Raw genomic sequence first — 11,958 nt, forward strand, 5'->3', positions numbered from 1 at the left:
TCTGTTTGAGGATTGCGAGCATTCGCAACAAATCGAAATAACAAACTCAAAATGACAATGACAATGGATGTCAACAAGATTACTAGACTTATGGGATTAACCATAATGCAAGCAATCAAGAATTTCAAGAGCAATAGGATGCTCAGGATTTTCGGAAGATCGAATAGTATTTTGAAGACTTTTGTGAAACTCATGAACAACTGGGGATGAGAGGATACTCAATAATTGCAATAATTAACCGTAGGGGTATTCAGGTGACAAAGAACAGCAAGGCAGTAAGCTCAAAGGATTATCGAAACAACGATGAGTTTTCAGGTTATCTTGTAATAACAAGACCAACTGGGGATGAATGTAAGAATAACAACTGCAAGTAGTTATCCATAAGGGTTTGCGGTGTAAGGGGAATTGCAAACGCGATGAACACAAGTTCTCGGGTTAACAGCGGAGAGTATCTTCAGGGTCTTCTGGTGCAGCAGACGATCATCAGTAACAAGGGGCTCTCCGGGTGAAAGTGATAACGAGACCCTATTGTTAGATTTAGTAAACTTCATTTAACCCGAATAGAGGAGAGATCAGAGTCCCAGAGTAAAGGTCGAGGAGTAAAAGATCCTACTACCACCCAATGGCGACGTGTGCCCGTAAGACACACAGTCATGTTAGTAAAAGTTTTGCAATGTCTAGACTCGACTTCGGCCAAGGAGTTGGAAGGGGGATTCCTACAGGCAGTTGGCTCTGATACCAACTTGTGACGCCCCCGATTTAATCGTACACTAATCATGCACGCAAATGTGTACGATCAAGATCAGGGACTCACGGGAGGATATCACAACACAACTCTAAAACATAAATAAGTCATACAAGCATCATAATACAAGCCAGGGGCCTCGAGGGCTCGAATACAAGTGCTCGATCATAGACGAGTCAGCGGAAGCAACAATATCTGAGTACAGACATAAGTTAAACAAGTTTGCCTTAAGAAGGCTAGCACAAACTGGGATACAGATCGAAAGAGGCGCAGGCCTCCTGCCTGGGATCCTCCTAACTACTCCTGGTCGTCGTCAGCGGGCTGCACGTAGTAGTAGGCACCTCCGGTGTAGTAGGAGTCGTCGTTGACGGTGGCGTCTGGCTCCTGGACTCCAGCATCTGGTTGCGACAACCAGAAAGAAAGAAAAGGGGAAAAAAGTGGGGAGAAAGCAACCGTGAGTACTCATCCAAAGTACTCGCAAGCAAGGAACTACACTACATATGCATGGGTATATGTGTAAGGAGGCCATATCGGTGGACTAAACTGCAGAATGCCAGAATAAGAGGGGGATAGCTAGTCCTATCGAAGACTACGCTTCTGGCAGCCTTAGACTTGCAGCAAGTAGAAGAGAGTAGATTGAAGTCCTCCAAGTAGCATCTCCAAGTAGCATCTCCAAGTAGCATCTCCAGTAGCATCGCATAGCATAATCCTACCCGGCTCTTGGAAGGGTGTGTTTTATTAAGTATCCGGTTCTAGTTGTCATAAGGTCAAGGTACAACTCCAAGTCGTCCTGTTACCGAAGATCACGGCTATTCGAATAGATTAACTTCCCTGCAGGGGTGCACCACATAACCCAACACGCTCGATCCCTTTTGGCAGGACACACTTTCCTGGGTCATGTCCGGCCTCGGAATATCAACACGTCGTAGCCCTACCTAGTCACAACAGATAGGTCAGCACGCCGGTCTAAATCCTATGCACGCAGGGGTCTGGGCCCATCACCCATTGCACACCTGCACGTTGCGAACGCGGCCGGTGAGCAGACCTAGCAACCTCCATTACAAAGGAAGTTGCGTTAACGCAGTCCAACCCGGCGCGCGCCACTCAGTCGCTGACGTCAAGAAGGCTTCGGGTGATACCACGACGTCGGGATACCCATAACTACTCCCGCGTAGATGGTTAGTGCGTATAGGCTCGTAGCCGACTCAGATCAAATACCAAGATCTCGTTAAGCGTGTTAAGTATCCGCGAACGCCGAACAGGGCCAGGCCCACCTGTCTCCTAGGTGGTCTCAACCTGCCCTGCCGCTCCGCCACAAAGTAACAGTCGGGGGCCGTCGGGAACCCAGGCCCACCTCTACCGGGATGGAGCCAGCTGCCCCTTCAGCCCCCATCTCCGAACAGTATCACAGGTAATGTAACTGTGTAAAGTATATCGTATATGCCCATGATCACCTCCCGAAGTGATCACGGCCCAGTAGTATAGCATGGCAGACGGACAAGAGTGTAGGGCCACTGATGGAACACTAGCATCCTATAAGCAGTAGGATAGCAGGTAATGGTAACAACAGTAGTAGCAAGGACAGGCTATGCATCAGGATAGGAATAACGGAAAGCAGTAACATGCTACACTACTCTAATGCAAGCAGTATAGAGAAAAGAGTAGGCGATATCTGGTGATCAAAGGGGGGGCTTGCCTGGTTGCTCAGACAAGGAGGGGTCGTCAACTCCGTAGTCGAACTGGGCAGCAGCAGCGTCGGTCTCGTAGTCTACCGGAGAGAAAAGGGGGGAAGAAACAATGAATACCATGTAAACAGATGCATATCGATGCATGACAAGACAAGTAACGATGCTAGGCAGGCCCTAACGTGGTATGAGGTGATGCCGGTTAAGGGGGGAAACATCCGGGAAAATATCCCCGGTGTTTCGTGTTTTCGGGCAGAGGAGCCGGAGGGGGAAAGTTACGGGTTCGATAGGTTAGGGGTGTGCGGCAGACGAACGGACTGCGTATCCGGATTCGTCTCTTCGTTCTGAGCAACTTTCATGTTGAAAATATTTTAATCCGAGTTACGGATTAAAAGATATGATTTTCTAAATATTTTATTAATTTCTGGAATTTAATTAATTCGAAAATGATTTAATGACATCAGCATGATGTCATGCTGACATCAGCAGTCAACAGAGTTGACTGGTCAACCTGACTTGTGGGTCCCATTCGTCATTGACTGATTAGTCTAATTAGGGTTTAATTAAACTATCTACTTAATTAGATTAATTAAACATGATTAATTAACTTAATTAATTCATTAACTATTTTAATTATTAATTAATTAATTAATTAATTAATTAATTATTTTTATTTCGTTTTTTTTTCTCAGGGGTGTGGGCCCTGTTTGTCATTGGCCCAGAGGCAACTAACAGTGTTTAGTTACTCTAAAAAATATATTAATTAGTGATGTGGGGCCAGGCTATCAGTGAGTCATTTTTTTACAGAGTTTATTTAACCAAAAAAAACATTAATTAGCAAGGTGGGGCCCGGTGTCAGGGAGTCATAGGGGTCATTAGCGCATCGCTAATGAGGCCACGTCAGTGGCTAACGGCGGTGATGGCAGAATGCGCCGGCGGCGGCCGTTCAGTGGACTCCGGCCACTATGTGGCCCGGCGACGGTTCCCACGGCACGTGCTCGATGTCGCATGTCGATTGTTGACCGCGGCTCGTGCGGGGGCTGCCGGAATCGACGGGGGCGACGGCGTGCAGTGGCGGCGACGTTGGAGAGCACGGAGGGAGGCGGTTGCAGGGGCGGCCCGAGCGGTAGAGCTCCGGCGGGCGCGCGGTCGCGGGACAGAGGTTGGGCGCGGGCGCAGTGAGGGCGCCGAGAAGGGACGCAGTTCGCGGGCGCGCGCGTCGAACGTGGTCGGCGCTACACGGGCGCGACCAGCGCGTGGCCACGGCGGGGTGAGGCGCGGGGTGTCGTGGACGCATCGGGGCAGAGGGGGAAGAGGAGGACGGACGGCGGCTCACCCCCGTTGCAGGGGAACGCCAGGAGCCGCGGTTGAGGAGGAGGTCGAGGACGACGCAGTGATGAGGACGAGGCGGCGGGGCGACATCGGGATGAGGTGGCGGGGAGCGGCGATGACGCGGCATCGAGGCTCGGGGCGCCGCGGGGTCGAGCCCCTGATTCAGCTCGGGTCGAGGGGGCGGGTGCCCATGTGGCAGGCGAGACGGAGCAGGCTACGGGGCGGCGGCGGGAATGGGCACCGGCGTCAGGGCACGAGGCAGCGCGGGATGGGGTCCTCCCCGATCCAGATCCAGGCGAGTGTGGGGGAAGACGAGGGAGAGAGTGGGGTTCGTGGGGGGGAGTGGGGATAATGGTTAGGGTTCCCCCCTCCCTCGTGGGGATAAGGCAGGGGTGGGTCGGCCGGCTGGTTGGATGGCCAGCTGGGCCGTTTGGCCCAGTTGGTCAGGGGGGCTCTTCTTTTTTTTGTAGTTTTGTTTTCTGTTTTTATTGTTTTCCCTTTTTCTTTATTTTCTCTACTGTTTTAGCTCATTTTAAAAATATAGGACTTATATAAAAACATGGTTTCTTCATGACAAATAGTTAGGGAATATTTTCAACACATCAAACATATTAGTTTTGACTTTTGAAAACTTTAATTGTTTTAACTTTAATTCTAGAATTTGAACCTATTTCGATCTAATGTGGGATTATCAACAATAATCGAGGTGACGTGGCATCGTTAACACGGGATTACTGTAGCCTGATTACCCGGGCGTCACATAGGGGGCGGCTATTTATAGCCTAGGGAGCAGCCCGACATGATAAGACATAAATGCCCTTGTCTGATATGACCGTTAGGTGGATAAGATATTTTGGGACAGTTGGCGCGTAGCACAAAAACGGTCGGAAATTTGACTATCAAATTCCTCAGGGCTATCATGTTTCTCACTGTGTAGGCAATCCGCACTGGCAAATTCCTAACTCCTCAGTCAGAACAAATTCCTCAGCGACCAGAAGAACTTCGTCTCTGTCACTGAAGAAATTGACTGAACTGTATGAGATTTCCAAAGGCTTCACTCGAAGGGTTTCGTAGGTGTAGGATTTTGAGTTGAGCATCACTTGGAAATTTTTCCTTAGTATTTCCTCGACCCCATTTAACAGTATGGTGTTTCCTATGACTCAAGAAAGAGAAAAACAAAACTATGAAAACGAAGTCTTCAAGCTTCATATTCCTCGCATGAATATCAAGTCTTCACGGTAACACCAATTTCTTCACTTTCAAAGTCTTCATGAAAGTCTTCAAAAATACCAAAATCTTCAGTCAAAGATATTCATTTTTAGGGGTCGACTTTCCCTGTAAATATCAAACTCCTTATAGACTTATAGGCCTATGTACACTCACAAACACATTAGTCCCTTAACATATGTTTTCAATACACCAAAATCACTAAGGGGCACTAGATGCACTTACAACTCTCTCAACATACATACATGTCATCTCATCATCCAATAATTATTTCTTTTAATATGCATGAGAATTGATTTTTTTTTTGAACAGTGAAAGGGCCCAAGGCCCATACTTCATTGGATAAGCATCAAAGCATAGATTACAACAGGACCCAACAGAAAAAGAAAATAACAAGTAAGTCCCTGACTTTTACATGGAGGACCCCAAACTGAGAGCAAGAAACGCGATCGGGTCCTTGACAGCCGCCTTCTAGATTGAACCTCGCCGCCGCCGGGAACGATCCACTTGGTGCGACGAAATCGCCATAGAAGCATAACCTGCTCCGCATGGCCTCCGAGTTGCAGCTGAAACTGCCTCCCATAAGGCACGCAAGCCGGGAGGAATAGATTCGGCCGCCATTCGACCAGAAGAAGCAGAGCACCAATAAAGACCGCCGGCCAGCCAAGGGCGCCGTAGCTCCACCAAGGAATCCTCTGCTGATAAGCTCGAACTCGATCTGTAGGCTTTAGATTTCTGCATCTTCCTTGCTCCTCATCCACCCCCATGATGGCCTGAAAAAGCAAGCAGCAGCAGATGGTTGCCCTCCAGATCAGGGAAGATAACATGCTTATTGGAGAGGGAGAGCTCCTGCCAGATCCACTCCTATCTGCTCCCGTCCTCCATGGACGGTAAGCTCGGGAGGAACCCGGCGAGCACCGAACGCTGCCTGGACGCGTCGATGGGGAGCTCGGGAACGGCATAACGCTAGACGCCCCGAAGGCAAGACTCTCTCGACTACTAGATTTACTACTACTATATACAGAGGGGGGCCAACCACCTATCCCATCATCACGCCGGACGGCAGAGCCGCTGGAGAGAAAGAGGGAAAGGGGCGAAATCAGAGCAAGCAAGACGACTCTCAACGTGTGCGAGTGGAGAGTCATGCATGAGAATTGCTATTTATATGATCTCTCAACATGCAAAACTTCCCAACTTAAATCATTTAAATAATATTTCTCTTGACATGCATGAGAAATATAATATATTATATCTAATTTAATTTTCATTTAAATTTCATCAAAAAGTATTAAAATCAATCCCTGTAGCAACACATGGGGTATCATCTAGTTTATATTAAAGACTCATCCTTACAAGGAGACCCAGAAACAACAAAATTTACAAATAAGTCCCTCTAGATCCCAACAATGTGGGCATGAGGCGTCCATGACGAGCCGGTGGCGCGCCACTGCCGCTGCTCGTCCTCGACCTTGAATTTGGAGCCACCCTATTCCGTAGACAGGAAGTCACCGATTCAAATACATTCCAGGAAGTCACCGCTCCATCCTCTAATTCGCGAACATCTTTGAAAATTGCAAACATTATTGAAACACATTAACATTTTCCAAAACGACAAACAATTTGAGTTCATAAACATTTTCTCAAATTTGCAAATGTGTTTCGAAATCACAAACATTTTTTGAATTCACGAACTATTTTGAAGTTCCCAAACATTTTTTGAATTTGTGATTCTTTTTTAATTTGTATTTTTTAGAATCATGAACATTTTCAAATTCATGAGTATTTTTCAAAATCACAAATATTTTTCAAATCCATGAACATTTTTCAAAATCACAAGTATTTTTAAAATCCACAAACATTTTTAAAAATCACAAAAAAGATTCAAATCTGTGAACTATTTTTGAATTAGTGAACATATTTTAAATTCACAAACATTTTTTCAAATCCTAAATATTTTTAAATTATTGTAACATCGACTTTTTTTACTGTAACTGTATGGCGGAAAAATTTATCTCAACACCAACTCAATGTACATGGTGAGAATCACCTAGAGAAAAAACAGAGGTCATCAAGGAAGAAGAAAAAGAGGAAGTCGATGGGAGTCGGAGGTTAGTCTTTTGCAGGGATAGAATTATCATACTCGCAAAAAAAGGGGTAGAATTTGTTTAAAATAGACCGCAGGATGGCGGTGTAACATTGAATAATTAGACTCGTTGTGCACAAACAATGCATATCTGTTTGAATTTTGTTTAAAATAGAGTAAAGTTTCCTAAAAAAAGAGAGTAAAGTTCAACTTTGTGCACTACGTGAGAGGCTGAAATGCGAGCCCATCTGTATCTGTTTTTTTGCCATTTTTCACAGAATTCGTCTTCTTTCCTGTAACGTAGGTTCACAGTGTGCCCAAAAAAACAAAAGGAAAAACAAGAAAACGCCTTGGTTCGATCAGTTCCGCTCTGCTTGTTTCGATCAGCTCTGTCCACAACACTTGTTTGATTTGTGCAGCTCGACCCCTGTTTAGAAACCAACTGTGCAGATTTCGTCTCCAGTTTCAGTGTGCTCAGTGACACCTAATGAACTTTTTTGGGAGGCAAACTCAAAACTCTGCATTCCATTAAGTCCAAAACACAGCAAGGGAAACACCAGCCCCTGATTTATTTATTTGCGAGACACAGCCCCTGATTAAAGAAGCAGACAGATTACAAAGATGATTAAACCTAAGAAAAAGCAAGAACTGATGACCTGAACGGTGATGCATAACCTGAAGGGTTGCACAAGCCGCCGAAAGAACCTGGTATCATTACTCAAAATCTGAACTCCACATAGTTTCTCTTGAGCTGCTCAGACTTCGAGACCATTGTGAAATTCTCAAACCCTGGATGTCTTTACCTGATGGTGGCTTTCTTCAATGGAGCCTTTGTTTAGGCATGTGTTGGCTTCTCTTGTTATTTAGTTCTCAATGTGTTCGCTTGATGGCGCCTTTTTTACACTACACAAGTGATAGGCTGAGATGCAATACAATAAATGTTTTCTCTGCCGTTTTGCACAAAAATATCACCATGTGCATGTATGTTCAGTGTAAGAAAGCATTTCTTCCTTGTTTGTAACCCCTTTGCTTTGTTTTCATATTGTGCACATGTGTTGTGTCGATGAGTTATGAAAAATCCCATCTAGCGCAGAAACTGCTCTAAAGAAACGGTTAGCAGATCGAATCTCCAGGTTTAGTGCGCCCAATGACACCTGAACCTTAAATATTGCACAAGCAGGCAAAAGAACCTGATCGATATTCTTTTGAAATCCAAACACTGAAGCTATAAGAATAAAATTGTGCAATGTTCGGAGATCTCAATCAGAGGAAGCAGACCTTACAAATAGGAGCAAAGCAAAGATATTACAAATCAAAGCTACTGTCATCACATAAGCAAGAATTCTGTCTAGAACATGCGAAGCCAATTGGTACTTGTCGCAAGGAAATAGCAGGTGCACCTGTCCTCCCAGTTTACTTGAATAGATTTGGGGTTTCAAACTTCTGCTGATATATAATAAACACGAATTAATAGCCAAAGACAGGATTCAGGGCGATCGACGTCTTTTCCTGTTCCTGTTCCTGTTCATTCCTTTTAGACTGTCGTAGCTTTCAATCTCTGCCGAGTAGCGAACTGATTTGGCAGCACCATGCACACCTTCCTGAGACATCTGCTGGCAGCCTATAACGGTCAGGGACTCCAACTTCTGTGAACGTGCCAGCTCAGCCATTCCACGATCTGTCACGTTCTCACATCTGCGGAGGATGAGACTACTCATGCAAGGAGCTTGAATAATGTGACTAATACCAGCATCAGTTACAGACATGCAATCCATGAGCGCAAGTGTCTTCAGGAACTGTGCGGATGAGAGGCCCTCCATCCCCTCGTCATACAAAATGCTGGCACCATTTAGCAAAAGAGCACGAATTGGACAAGATTGGACGAGCGCCACAATGCCCTATTTCAGTAGGCCAATCGGGTTCGCAGAATGTGAAGGTGAGCTCAACAGCCTGAAGCATAGGGCAACTGAGAGCTAGAGCCTTAAGGCTAACATCAGTCAATGGCGTCCTATACTCATAACCTTCACAATGCAGAGGCATGAGCCGAAGTGAGATTGTTTTAAGGTTGTTGCACCTCTGAAATAGTGCAATCATCTCATTCTCTTTTAGACCAATAACATACTCCAGGTAAAGTGTCTCCAATGCTTTGCACTTCCCCAGGAGAAAACGAAGCCCAATTTCTGGCTCTGTTATAATATGAGCCAACCTAAGATCCTTCAAATTATCACAGCAGATGTCATAGCTGTATGGGTAGCCAGACACAAAGGAGGGATCACTGGCCCCTGTAATTCAGTAATTTCCATTAATCTCGAACTCAAACTTTTGGAGATTCGACCATCCTGGGCCAAACTTTAAAAGGTCATACTGGCTGATTCCATCGCAATCCTTAACAACAAGTTCCCCCAGTGATCCATACCTCCCAAGGTACTCCAGCCACTCCCTGGTGTCTACTGCCGTACAGTCAACAAGGTGGAGAACCGAAAGATACCAGCAACCAACCGCCACCCGGAAAATCCCAGTAGAAGTGACTGCTGATGCATGGTCCAGCCTGAGCGACCTCAATTTTTTGCAATCAGCTAGATAACCAAGACCAGAGTCACCAATGTATGAGCAGAAGCTTAAAGCAAGATCGGACAGGAAGGGGCAGTGAGAAGATAGAACACGGAGGCCTTGGTTGTTCAACTGGTCCCCGTTGCTGGGCTTCCATCCAGAATAGTTGATCTCTACTTTTGCCAAATTGAGGAACCGGGAGAACAGCGATACCATGGCTTCTGTAGAAGGGTCGAGTCCACAGCCAACGCGGATAGCATCCCTGTGCTCCGCCTCAACGGTACAGAGCTGCTTCGACACGAGGGAAAGAGAATTAAGATCACTTGTCTTGGTAATCCTCTTGACGATCTCTGCAAGCAGTGGCTCTGGGAGATCCTCCATTGAGTATCTCAGCTGCACAACTTGGGCAGCCTCAAGGTTCGGCAGGCGCTGAAGTAAAGATTCATTATGAGAATGGAACACAGCAAGATAACCAAATGACAGCTGTAAGAGCTACTGTAAAAGGAAACATCAGTGAAAAATTGAACTTTCAATACTACTCCCTCCGTTCCTAAATGTAAGTCTTTTTAGATATTTCACTACAAACTACATACGAATGTATATAGACATATTATAGAATGTAGATTCACTCATTTTGCTCCGTATGTAGTCCATAGTGAAATCTCTAAAAAGACTTACATTTAGGAACCGAGGGAGTAGTTTGAAAGATTCATGCGCTTATCTTGACAGTGAATGGTAACCAACTGCAGGCTAATATTTGCATCCAAATCATGGAACAAAAGATACTACAAGGAAAAATTAATCAAACGACCTAACGTGTGAAATTGCTGCTGGGTGGGGGGTGGGGGAAGGGGATAGTCTAAAAAGTAAAAACACACCAATTAGAAGAGCAAGTCCACGAGATAATCAAACATCCACCTGCTGAACTGAACACATGTCTGGAAGGATCGAACCATAGCGATTTCTAGACACTCCAGGGCAGGTTTTAATTATACTGAAAAAAAGGGTTATTTCCTCTAGAATTTCACAGATATACTGAAAAAAAGGTTTTAATTATACTAAAAAAGGGTTATCTGAACCAATCAGATGAAGTTAGCCCATACGCGGTGGGCTAACTGCATCGGCAGAGCCAAGTACGCGGTGGAAGAACGGATCGCACGCAGACATCGCGGCACGGGATGAACAGAGCTCAGGTGGAATAACCGGCATCGCCTCGGCTGGCTCAACCAATGTTGCTCGAGCAGGGGAGGGACTGGACCCATATCCGTACCTCGGAGGAGCCGACGAACCAGGAACGGCGGCGCCAGCCGGAACGGGGAAAGCTGGGCGGGAACGGCGGTGAGCAAGGGGGGCGGATTGAGCGGCGAGGTCGACGGCAAACCCTCGCGGCGAGAGCGTCGGCTGGCTTGGCGAGCTCGGATGGATTTGTTTTCTTTTTTGGCTCAGATTAGGTACGCAGCAGCAACTAAGGTGGCTTGGGCTTCGGCCGGACTTGATGATGCGGCCCATATTCGACCCCAACTAACTGAATCTCGTACTAAACAAAATTAATTTTGGTCTAAAAAAACCAAACCGACTCTAATGAACAAGGAAAAAAAAGCATCGCACTTAGTACGTGTGATCGGAATGTGTGCCTAAGTGAATTCGTTGTTGCCTTAATTTAACATTTAAGAAACAACAAAGCAAGTAGAAGAATCGGCATCGCCTCGATCGGCTGGCTCAACCAATGTTGCTCGAGAAGGGAAAGTAATAGACCCAAATCCGTACCTCGCAGGAGCTGACGAACCAGAAGAGGAGGCGCTGATCCAAAGGGGAGAGCTGAGTGGCAACGACGGTGCTAAAGATTGGAAGGAATGGCTGAGAAACCTCCGCGTCGAGGTCGAGTGGTCGACAACAAAACCCCCACCTTCCTCATGACATGAGTAATACTACCTCCGTCCGGGTTTTTAGGTCCCCTTGGTGCCGCACGCTCGTACCACATTTACAGGGCCGCTCCCTCGGGCGCCATGCAAAAAGTGAAGGCGCTGCGTCTTTCCAAAGCGCAATCAATTCAAAGCTGCTGGCGTATAGCTTGCATGCAGATGGGCTATTACTAATACTACTCCACCCCGCAATACTAGTACTCCACCCCGCAGAAGCACGAACAGACGCGAGCGCGACCAGCACGCCGCGGCCACCCACGCGACAGCTTGCGAGCATGCCGCCGCGACCGAAGACGGAGAAAACGGGGCTTCGCCGCCGCCGGCGAGAGGATGCGCTGCATCACGTCGTCCATACTGCGGCGGAGGTAGGCGTGGACGACGTGGCGCTGGCGCAGCACGCCGTCGAGGTCGATC

General features: G+C 46.6%; 1 pseudogene; it reads right to left on the reverse strand.

The window, feature by feature from the left end:
- Positions 1–8,253: 8,253 nt before the first annotated feature.
- Positions 8,254–11,050, reverse strand: LOC123134832 (F-box/LRR-repeat protein 14-like; annotated as a pseudogene).
- Positions 11,051–11,958: the final 908 nt, after the last annotated feature.

The sequence above is a fragment of the Triticum aestivum genome, chromosome 6B (assembly GCF_018294505.1).
Source record: "Triticum aestivum cultivar Chinese Spring chromosome 6B, IWGSC CS RefSeq v2.1, whole genome shotgun sequence".
In the NCBI taxonomy this organism is placed as follows: Eukaryota; Viridiplantae; Streptophyta; class Magnoliopsida; order Poales; family Poaceae; genus Triticum; species Triticum aestivum.